Consider the following 13,329-nt stretch of genomic DNA (forward strand, 5'->3'; position numbering starts at 1 on the left):
AAGAACTTCGGTTGTTTAGGAATATATGCATATTGTATTTGAAGAATCTAACCACCACACTATGAGTATGATGTTGATGAAGAATAAGTAAGTAATGTACAGACAGGAGAATATCTCAGTATAACTCTAGAGCCCTCTCAAGAAAAGTCAACTACACCCTCAACAGAGTCGACTCTTACAGCAGACACATGGAAGCCAAATATTCCAAAAGAGTTAAAGCAGGATGGCACCCATACAAATGAACTCAGCATCAGAAATCCAGAAGACAAAGTGCAAACCAGAGCATCATTAAGGAGACAAGCATTTGTTGCCCTCATATTTTAAATTGAATCAAAGAAAACTGATGAAGCTCTCAATGATGAATGGGTTAAAGCTATGAAGGAATAACTTGAACAATTTAAACGAAATCAAGTTTGGACACTAGTTGAAATACCAAGAAACTGCTCAGTAATCAAAACCAGATGGGTCTATAGAAATAAGGTAAATGAAGAAGGTAAAGTTATCAGAAATAAAGCCAGTCTTATAGCTCAAGGCTACTCTCAGAAGGAAGGTATTGATTACAAAGAAACATTTGCCCATGTGGCTAGGTTAGAAACAATACAAAATTTACTAGCTTTTGCTGCATTCAAAAATTTTAAATTATATCAAATAGACATAAAAAGTTCTTTCTTAAATGGATTTATTCATGAGGAAGTTTTCATAAAACAACCCCCTGGATTAAAGATTCTTCATTTCCAAAGCATGTTTTCAAGTTATCAAAAGCACTCAACGGCCTCAAACAAGCCACAAAAGCTTGGTATGAGATATTGAGTACTTTTCGACTAAATAACAATTTTCAAAGGGATAAAATTGACACAACTTTTTTTATTCAAAACCTCGATTGAAATCTCCTCATTGTGCAAGTTTACATTGACGATATCATTTTTAATAGTTCTAACCTCTCTATATGTGAGAATTTTGCTAATTTGATGAAAGGAGAATTCAAAATGAGTCTTATGGGGAGAGCTCACATTCTTTCTAGGGCTATAAATCAAGCAAACTCCCAAGGGAACCTTCATCAGTCAAGATAAATATACAAAAGAACTCATCAAAAAAATTGGCATGGAGAAGGAAAAGGCCTATGGAACACCCATGAGTCCATCCACAAGCATTGATTTAGATTTGGCCGAAAAGAACGTTGACAAAAAATCTATCATGGGATGATCAAATCTCTACTTTACTTAATTGTAAGTCAGCCAGATATTATGTTCAGTGTGTGTAAATATGCCAGATTCCAGTTGACTCCTAAGAAATCTCATCTCACTGTCATCAAATAAGTCATCCAATATCTAATAGCAACACAAGAACTCGGTCTATGCTATCCCTGCTCTTCTCATTTTGATTTAATTTGATATTCAGATAATGATTTTACAGGAGACAAAAGTGATAAGAAGAGCACCTGCGGGACGTGTCAAATTCTTGGTGATGCTCTTATCTCTTGGCATAGTAAGAAATAGACTTCCCTCGCTCTCTCGACCATAGAAGCTGAATACATAGCTGTCGAAAACTATGGCACTCAAATTCTATGGATTATGCATCAGCTTCTTGACTTTGACTTAGATTTAGAATCTATTCCTATTATGTGCGATAACACTAGTGCCATCAACCTATCTAAATACACTTTGCATCACTCTAGGGCTAAACACATTGATGTCAAGCATCATTTCATTCGAGATCATGTTGAAAATGGTGACTTTTGTCTAAACTTTGTTGACTTTGAAAATCAACTAGTAGATATCTTTAAAAAACCTCTACTAGAAGAAAGATTTTACTCTCTATGAAAAATAATTGGCATCATTAGCATTCATGATATTTAGAAACCTTTTATCTATTCATTTAACTATCTGTATATTGCCTGTATATTATTTTCTTTTATTATGTCAAATGGGGAGAAGGACAAAAACATCAGAGTAGCCTACCATTCAAGGGGAGCAGAACAAGCTTAAATATCAGCTAATACTTACACCAAGTCAGAGGGAGCAAGCTGACAGACAGGGAAGTTAATTGATGGTTACTCTTGTTATCATTATCAAAAAGAGGGAGATTGTTGGCCTCCCAAGTTTATGTTTTAATAATGAAAAATTCACAAGTGTGTCTCTACAGCTGGTAATAATGGAAAGATAAAGGAAGTCGGCTTCATAAATAAAAGAGCAATCAAGAATGGAAAGACATCCACCTTATCCAAGTAGAATCCAAATAAAATCAATCATGAGAAGAAAAATTGAAAGAGCATCAGAGTCCCAAATATTATGGAAAATCATGACACAATATCTCGCCAATGATATGGAGGACCATGGCATGGCAAGAAAATCACAAAAATAGAATAAGGATCAACCTTCCCACAGTCATGGTTGCAATCCCCAGATTCATGGCAGAATGAATCAATCAAGAAGAGAAGATCACAAGTTCATTGGCAAGGTATCAAAATTAAAAAGGAAATATAGATCATGAACATATATGATATGGATGTAATTCAAAGCCATTTATGGATATATCTAATATGAACATTATACACGACTATATTTCTCAATAAAGGAATCAATTCATATCCTTGATTGAGAAGAAATATCTTAGGTTTTCTTATGAAGGGTAGCAGTAGAAAACTATAAAAGAAGAAGACCAAAGACAGACACTCTTTATGCAACTTCAAGAATAAAATTCAAATTGTCTCATTCTTACTCTTATAAAGCTCTATAACGTTAGTTTATAATTGTTATATAAAGAGTAGGATCGAGTCATATTTGTAACATCAACTGATTATGTCACAGGATCTGAAGAGCAAAATAAGTCTTCAGAACTTGTTTCCTATCATTATACTCGAACCAAACCTTCAAAGGTCTAAAGGAAACTTGAAACCCAAGGGGACTAGACGTAGGCACTGGATTTGTGTGCCAAACTAGGATAAATCTTTGTGTTGTTTACTTTATGCTTTATTATTTATGTGCTTAACTGTTTAAGTTTAATCTGTTTGTGAAGTGTTTTGATCTGCAGGCGAATCGACGGTGAGGAGTCAGTAGTCGACTCACAGAAGAAAATTTCAATTCACCCCTCCCCCCCTTGAATTTTAATACCATCTTTGTCATGATTCAAATGATCATGATTGGCACCCACCCTATCCTATGGTAGTAGAACCATACTAATCTCACCCTTAAACACTTAATTGTTAGTCTCTCGTACAATATTCCATGTATTAAATCATTTCAAAGGGTTTTATTTAAATAAAATCTTAGTCAACCATATCATCATCCATAAAAATGAATATAGTGCAAAAACCTTTGTTTATTACAATCTTCGGAACCTGAAGTCATTATACAAAAACCTCTAAAAAGAATAACTGAGTCTAAAACTAATACAAATATCTGAAAACATAATAAAGAGGAAATTTTCTTAGTCTCAAATCAAAGGACAGAACATCATATAAGATTTAAAGGTTGCCTGAATATAGTGCTCAGCTATGAAATCAGGACTGAATTACTATCTAGAGACGAGGTTGCATGCAACCGCTAAAATAGGTTATACACTTGATAAAAAGAAGAGTAAAGGTAGAATCAGCACATTAATAAATATTGGTAAGCATCATAGGTCTACTAACTTAACAATATACAAGTAAGCAAGTTAAACAAGTTTTAAAATGATCATAACAATATTCATAATCAATGATATCATTTAAACAACACATCATGAATCATTATATAATTATATTCACAAATTCACTTTTATTGGTGTTTACACTTATTTAATTTCATCACTCCTACATTATCACATATGCTTATCAAATAGTATTCAATTCATGTAAAATAGTGCATGTATGTAAAATATATGTATCATCTCTTACCTTTCTCATACTCTTCATCAATGACATAATGTACAGGTATGGTATCCAACCCATTATGATAACATATCATATCACACCAGTATGATATCTGACCCATTATCATAACATATCATGTTGTACCAACACGGTACCCACCTCAACACCTCATCAAAATGCAATGAAAATGTAATGCAGTTATCAAATCACAAACTATGTCAAAAATCAATCATAGATATTCAAATCACAAATAAGCACAAAGTCAAGAAGATCTAAGTGATATACAAAACCATAACCTACCTCAACTTCTTTGATAAAAGTCATCTTTAAGCCACACTTTTTTCTTTTCATTCTCGTTCAATTAATTCTTGATCTACACACCACAAGAACATACATACATTTCAATAATTCACCTTTTTATTACTACTAGGGGTCAAAATCACTAATTTCAATCATAATTTTACCCTATCTTATCATCTTAGGATGTTTCTTATCATTTCAACTTTACAAACACTACTTGAGTTAACATGATTGTCGAAATCCTAGTCTCATTAATGTTTTTAACACCCTAGAATCATTACATATTGAATTTATAAGCAATTCTATCATTTTTCATCAATTTTCATAAATTGGGGTTTAATCCTCAACCCACCATTAATCCACTTTTAGTGATTTTCTAATGTTAAACAAAGTGAATTAAAGTCTAAAACATAATTACTTACCTCCAAAGATGTACAACCTCAAAATTCCTCTTGAAACTACCTATCCCCAGTGCCCTATTACATTTTTCAAAAAATTGGAAATGAAAATGTTTTTTTTGAGTTTTAAAAACTGATATTTTACTATGTGTTAACACTATAGTTGATAATTACCACTGTAGTGGTACCGCTGCAGCTGTTAAATTTCTGTTGTAGCAGTTCGCGCCCATTTTGCTAGAGGTTATCATTGCAGCTTCCCTAATCGTTGTTGTGGTACCGCTACAATAGTTATTTTTTCTATTGCAGCGGTTCGAGGTATAATATTGGGGCCCCTCATTAGTTTTTCTTATTTTACAATACACACTATGAATTTTGGCAATGTAAACCAACTCTTCCGTGATGAATACTATAATCGGAGTTTTATAATTCCATTTTAGGTGTCGAAAGTTGTTATGACTTCTTTTACTCATTGTCTATCCAACCATTATATCAAACCCGGATATTTCTAATCATATTAATATCAGATTTCATTCAACTACCATACCCTCAAATTTGAGCCAAAACTAGACTAGCCTTGAATTCCTTAAATTTTAACTAAGAGGAGTCTAGGTGTAATATTTACCTCCAAATTTAGAGTAACGATATTTTAGGTCATTACAAATTTGATGTATGCATTACATCAATATCCCCATTTTCTGGGATTATGGACCCAAGATTCATGGGTAAGACTTGTTCCTCTATCACTTTCCTCCCTTGTGTTACATTATTGAATTGTACACCATGTACTCTATTTTAGACGAGATTAATCTAAAATATTTAGATTCTAGTGTCCTTCTCTGCACTTCCAACCTATCATTGACATGAACCCATATCTCTCCAAGCAATACTATGTCATTTTATAAAAAATATACAACATGGTATCTTTCCTTATATGTGTTATATTAAATTATTTATCACTAAGGCAAATAGGAATGGGCTAAGAGTTATCCCTAGTGAAACAGTATAAAAAAAGTACTCTTAATCACTACCCATTTTCCTAATCTATATTTTGGATTCATCATATGTATCCTTAAGAACCCTAATGTAAGCCACAATTACATCTCTAGACTACATATATTTCCAAATAACCTCTCTTTGAACTCTATCATGTCTTTTATAGTTCAACAAATATTATGTGCAAGTTTCTCTTCTTATCCTTATATTGATTCAACAATCTCTTTATAAAATAGATATATGTTGTAGTCGATCACTCCGACATGAATTTAAACTGGTTTAGAGATAGACTATAACAATCGTAGTTGTGAATTTTCCCTTTTTATCCATTTTGATTGTTTTTCCCTTTACTGTAGTTTTTTATGTTATTTGTAAGTTGTGGAGATGGTTGAAAAGATTCCCGGTGTGTTCGTAAGATATTTGGGTGAGTTTGAGGCTTTTAGAGGCATTTAAAGGCTTGAGTTTGACTTCGGTCAGTATTTTGAGTTTCTAGCATCGAATGGTGATTTGGATAGTTCTGTTAGATTTAGAATATCAATTTTAGATTAGTAATAGGGTTGATTCGGTCTTGGATCCTTTATTTTATATTTTGACTCTTTTGACAAAAATTAGTTAAAATAAGATTTTAGGGGTCTGGGGCAATTTGTTGTAAATGATCTCTTTTTAAAAATTTAATAGTGTCACTGAGTCTGGAATATCAAAATTAGCCTAGTAGTACATATGGTTTATTTTTGTGAGGCCCTAAATGAATTTCAAGGGTACATTCATGGATTTTGGCAACTTGTATTTCAGCTGAATTGTTGTATCTGGTACAAGGGAAAAACCTTCTTCACATTCGTGTGCCCTAGGTCGCGAATGCGGGGAAGTAAAATCCTCTTCATTTTGAATGAGATAGTAGGACCGTGTTTTCAAAAGGCTGACTTCTCCTTCATCGCGCTAGCGACTCCTTGTTTGCACTTTCTATGACCATTTAAATTTTTAATCAATCAGTGGCCCTTACAATTGAGAAGGGTTGACCACGATCGTGACTCGACATGAATCAGAATAGTTAAATCCCCTATTTTCATAATTTTTCATCCATTTCTCAGCTTTTAGACCTCGCGGAGTTGCGATTTCATGGGGTTTTTCATCAAGATCTTTTGGGTAAGTTCCAAATTCACATTTTCATCATTATTTATTGATTCTACCTTTAAAAATACCTTTAAATCTTATTTTTCAAACTAGAATTTGTAAATTTTCCCCTATAAACTATTAAATGGATTTTTTTTATTTGAACATCTTTTTCAACTCATTTTTACATGGTTTTTCCAATGTATGTTCCTATTGATATGGATAATATATTTCTAAGATAAGATTTTAGATTTTTTTTATTTTGAACCCATTTTTCGAACTAATTTTGGATCCAATTTAAAAATATCTAATATGGATACCATTAGCTTTCTTTTGAAGCATAGATTATGTTTTTGATAGATTTAGCTCATTCTGAGATTATTCGTAAAGAAAAATCTCCACGTTGAACAGTCTAGGCTTAGATTTTGACATTTTGAGGTAGATTATGGCTTAACTTCCTTTGGACCGGATTGGATAGTTAATGATCATGTAAATCATGCTATGGGTAAGAGAATTTAATCATGGAAGGTGTATTTTAGATCATTATTATTATCGTGTGCCCGTGTGTGGGATTATTTGTATATTATTGTTAACTTGATGGAATATAATTATTGTGATTCATGAGTGGAAGATTTATATGATATTGTTGGCCTTATTTGTGTATTAAATCACCTTATTTATTATTGTGTCGCCCAAGCGGGGGCTTGAATTGTTAATATAGGCCTTACTTCAGTATTATTTGTTCTTATTATGAAAGTATACCTGAGTGAGGGATTTAAAATGATGTTACTAATGTCCTACATGACTATTTATACTAGTGGTGCCATGTGATGGATTTTTATCATGAAATATTGTTATTTTGAGTTGAATCTGAGCTCATTCATACTTGTATTAAATTGATCATTATCTTTATATTGATTGGTTATGAGCATTACATCCTCATTTTATCTACTACTTATTCATGAGTGTAACGCCCCGAAAACGGGTTCCGAGACGTCACACGGTGCTTAAGGCTATAAGTAGCCCCAAGCTAACCCTTTGAGCATATCACTACTTATAATAACTCATTCAAGAAGGAATATACAAAATACTGGCACTGTCATATCAAATGAAAGGAAATACGAAGATAATACTCGGTCCAAAATACCACAATACTGGAAATCTCAACATAACCACAATCTGATAACTAGTCTGATAAAGCCTCTACTACTCTATGAACTAGAGAGCCGTTGGGACAGGTCCCCAACTGACTCAAACTGGATTGAAAGTAATAACATAACCACTCAAACACTAAAATATCTAAAGATAGGCCCTCAAACCATGAGGACTCACCACTAGAGAAATATAGACAAAGGTACTCGGGAATCACTAATCAGAATGGGACTGAGCACCTGAACCTACATTATAAGACAATGTAGCACATAGACATATATGTGGATCAGCACTTGGGAATGTACTGAGTATGTGGGGGTGTATGAATTTACATAAAATAATATCAATACTCTTTAATTAAATCATGCATGCAAATAGGAATGACTCACATAGCTTGAATAAGTCTAAAATATAAAGCTCATAAATCATGTAGAATGAAGCATGTAACATAAATCTCGTGAGTCATTATACTTTGGCTTTAAATTCTGTACTCTTCTCTTATTCTCATTACTCATAGGCTAAAGAAAACTTTAAACAATACTTTCAACTCATGCATATATCTCATGGGGAGTAAAACTTCTTTAATGCTCAAGAACTTATAACTCTTTTGAACTCAAACAATTGGAACTCGGAATCATATAACATTGGTTTGAAAAGCGGTGCCCAACTTGTATTAGTAGAGAAAACTACTTCCTTATTTGGAAAATACTCAAAGCAGTTCATTCATTTTAGAAAATATCTCATCCCAAAGCTTTAGGAAAAATATTTTATCTCAATGGAAAATACTTTAGTTTAGGAAGGTTCTCTTAACCGACATAAACCATATGAGCTACATGGAGTCCAACGTCTTGTCCTCCTAAGGAAGAAACCTCACATTAGGGAGAGCCATCATACTCTTTCCAAGGAGTATAACCTCAACTCAGTGATCACTTATCTCGACCTCGGGCCCAATCATCTCGGGCTTAGTCCCCAAAATCTCAAACCTATGGTGTCACGTAGTTATAGTGTAAGAAACTGTAGTAACTTACCCAACTCGGTGCTAAATACTACTCTCTTTAGTTTATCTCACTCATCTCAAGAAAATCCACTTTCAAAATAATCTCATGGTTCACAAGAAACCAACAATCAAATCTGTAATCTCATGTAGTGAAGTGGATTTCAAATCTCTATGACCATTAGGTCAAAAAATTTCTCAATAATCTCAAAATACTCAAATCATGGGTGTTTATAGCACGAAAGTTCATAAAATTGCAAGTCTCAAGTAGGGCTTAATGACCCATAATTCAATCTCAAGTTAAAATTCATCAAAATACATATTAGATAGCATATAGATTCATAAATCATATAGAAATCTAGAATTTACAGCAATTTAGCTCATAATCTCAACATACTCAGATACTTCAATATATCAAACATTTCAACTATTAACTTCTCAAGGATTAAAATCATGGGGTATAGACCCAACTGCAATTTCTCAAGAAAACATGTAAAAATCATGGCATTAGACTCTCAATTCATGGGAAACATCAAAAGCTTGCAACCAATAACAATGGGTGAAAAACCCCAATTCAATTTCATGTAAAATCTCATACATTGCAGAAAATTAAAGTTTAAATAAGCCTTTGGGCACAAGGGTGAAAGGATTACCCTTGTCCAAAACCCCACATACCTTGAATTAGAAGCTTTGGATGAACTCTCACTTTTGGGACTCTATTCGTTCTCTTGAAGCCCTTGACTTGGGAACCTTGAATCTTGACTCAATTTAAAAAATCTATGGTGGATTATTGAGATTCTTGGAAGAGGTTTTCGATACTTAGGGTTTTTATTAAGAGAAAACTTAAGAAAAACTTCATAGAATTCTTGTAAATGACTTTAATTTGGTGTTTGCACAGTTTAAAAGGCTTGGAAAAAGTCCAAAGTTCCCTTTTTAACTTCTGTACGAAGCTGGAAAAATTAAACTGGGAACCCAATTTTATGGGCCACCGCAATGTGCCACTATTGCGGTGGCTCACTATAAATTGACAAATAGGAATCTGGGAGTCACCGTGATGTGGAGCCATCACGTTGTCCCACTAGTTGGGACCTGGAACTTCAATGTGATGCGTCACAATCATGCTAGGCCACTGGAAATTGACTATTGGGAAATTCGGGCCCTTCATGATGGGCCACTATCGCGGAGTTCCACTGAAATTTGACAATTGTCAAATAGGCCCTCTCCGCGATGTGCCAAGCACTAAAATAATGTTGTTTTACGACTAAGACTTAAATTAGCCATAACTTCTTGTCCAGGTATCGTATTTGGGTGAATCTTATATCAACGGAAAGCTTATCAAATTTCCCATATGATAAAATGTCAAAATTAGGGAAATTCTATATGGTTAACACGATACTCAATTATAAAGTCACTCCTTAACCTTCTCAAGGAGAAATTAAGCTTAGGAAAAAATTTGAGGTATTACAATGAGATTGGTACCACTAAGAAATATTTTCTAAAAGAGAATAAGACACCCTGTAAAATGTTTATATCAGGGGATGTATTAGTAAGGTTGATTGAGAAATTCTTATTTTGAAAAAAGAATGAGGCACTTTATAAAATGCCTATATCGAGAGATGTGTTCATAAGGTTGATTGAGATATGAGATTGAGATTCTAAGAGTATATGGGTTTTGAACCCCTTATGGGTCCTATCCTTAGTTTTCTTATATATATCATGTGTAGTTGTACCCTTTTTTACTAGATATTGTAAAATTATTAGTAGAGACGGTGTGAGCTACCATGTGAAAACTTTTTTATTTGCAGGTGAAACATGTTCATAGTATCTTTTGCTTGGTTTGTTTTCTACTTTGCTCAGTTAGCCTATGATACCTACTGAGTACAAGTGGATCGTACTCACTCCTACTTCTATGCCCTTTAAATACAGATCCTAGTATGATTAACACTCACAGTAGTTGATCTCGTGTTGTAGTAGTTGGACATTCAAGGTATTTATGTGCCCCAATATTTAAGGCTGATTTCAAACCTTATCTTCCTTTATTTTGTCTTTATTTATCTTTGGAGATAGACTTTTATATTTTTAAATTCCAGATTTTGTATTAGATGCACTCCAATTATGTTTCTATATCATGGGGATTTTTATGTATTTCGTATGAAGGCATGTTATTTATATACTGTGGCCTGAATTTGTTTTAGAAGTCTCCCATTTATGGATTTTCTTTCATATTTTTTATTTTTTCTTTCTTGTGTGGGATTCGGCTTAGCAACTAAGGTTGGGCCAAGGTAGGTGTCATAATGACCTCGAATTTAAAATTGTTGCAGAAATATACCCCTCCTTATCCTCGTATCGATCGTCCTCACTCAAAATTTTATAGTGTGTCTTAGTAATTTGATAACATAGAGTTACTACAATTCTACACATTACCTTTATTCTTGTACAACAATATCATTGTACTCTACCACCATTCCTCTAACATTTTTGGTGTCCTAAATACAATACTAAATAACCAAGTCAACCACTACATATTTGCCTCACTTATGTTACTCTAAAATCCATTGAAATCTTATACGATTTGATCATTCTTTCCCTATTTAGCTTACTAATATCCTATGAAGCTTCGCAATCTTTATGCACATACAATATCCAAAATCTCTATGACTCTAGGAATGCTCCAACTCTTCCAATCTAAAATCCCTATTCGCTTATCCATTTATGAGCTTATAGAAATATATATACCATTTTTCTGATGTGTTCCTCTTCTATCAATTCTTCACTATTCACTTCCTTAATATACTTCACTTAGTTGGTCTCAGGCCTTCTGTCTCTCATATTTGATAACTTTTTATTCCCGTGTTTTCATTTTAGCTTTTCATATAATTGCTCAAAATCTATTGTCTTAGTAGTTGTGACCACTAGCTTTGCTTTCTTTGTCGATGTCTCATACCTATACCTATTCATCCTCATCTAAGCTTTCTATTAGCACCATATAATAAACCTTATTGGCTTCAACATTTACTTCCACCTCTTTATTTCACTACAAATCATGCTCTTTTGGATTACCCCTCAAAATCACTAACACCTCTCTACCTACTTCTCTGATATAGTTAGTTGTCCTAGCTCACATAATATTTATATCACAACTACTCTTTAAAGACTTTATATCTACCAACCTCTCTCCAATCTTTTAAGCTTTGGCCTTAGATAGGATTACCCATCTAATCCTTGAAGAACCATATGCCAATCTCTTCTTTTTTCCCCTAACAACTAAATCTATAGCCAAAAGTGTATGTTGGGTCAATATCAACGTCAAGAGTTTAATCCTAAAGGGGACCCAGATATTGGTCCCAAATTGGGATTAGAACTAGAAGTCAAGGTTGGGATCATGAGTTGGATTTTAGTTTAGGGTTAGAGTTGGATCGAAATTAGGAATTGAGGTTAGGATAGAGATGGGTCCCCAATTGAGGTCCAATTATGGGCCTTGGGTTGAGGTCAAATTTGAAGTCTCTTTTAGGATAGGGAGTAGGGTTTCGAGTCGAGGTCAAATCTTGGATCTCGATTCTAGGTTTGGGTCAGTTAAGGTCGGGAGTTAGGTTTGGGGTCTCTAATCGAGGTCAAGAGTCCGTCCTTTATTTGAAATCAAGAGTCAGGTCTTAGAGTGGGGCCAGGCTTAAGAGTTAGATCTCAAGTTAGAAGTTGGGTCGCAATTAAAGTCAAGATTCGGATATTTGATCGAGGTATAAAGTCGGTTCAATGTCAGGTCGGGGTCGCATTCTTAGCAAGGTATTTGTCCAGATTATGCCTAAATGCTTTTGAGACGATATATTTTTCTTACTAACAAACACTAGAAAATAAGTAAGAAAATCACATATTTTTGAAGAATTTCAGACCAAAACACCCTAAATGAGACTACATGCATTTAGGTCTCATTTATTTTTATTAAGATTAAGATACTTGAATTTAAATACATATTTAAATAATTAAGATATTTTATGTAGATATTAACGTTGAATGATTAAGAATATTTATTTTTCAACATTTGAATGTGTATGATTTATTTTTTTGTAAACATATACATTTCAAACAAAAATATTAAATAGTAAAAAAATATAAATTTAATAAAGTAAGATATTTGTATTTTCAATATTTGTAGTTAGTGGCGGTAATTTTGGTGTTAGCAACTAGTAATAAAAATGGTTATAGTTGTGATGGTAAAGATAATTGGTGTTGTAATGATTGCGTGATGGTGATGGTAGTGATGGTTTGTAGTAATGGTGGTGATGGTTGTGATGGTGAAGTTGGTTGGTGTTAGCAGTTGATGGTGTTGATAATGGTTGTTGAAGAGTGGTTGCCAATGTGTTGATGGTAGTTGGTGGCGGTGCTAGTTGTGATGGTGGAGGTAATTGGTAGTAGGGATTGAGATCAATAGTAGTAGCGACTGATAGTAATGGTGGAGGCGGCAGTGATGGCAGTGGATATAATTATAATTATGGAGGTGGTAGGTGTAGTAGAGACTGCAATAGTGATTGATAGTG

Source organism: Capsicum annuum, chromosome 8 (assembly GCF_002878395.1).
Source record: "Capsicum annuum cultivar UCD-10X-F1 chromosome 8, UCD10Xv1.1, whole genome shotgun sequence".
NCBI lineage: Eukaryota > Viridiplantae > Streptophyta > Magnoliopsida > Solanales > Solanaceae > Capsicum > Capsicum annuum.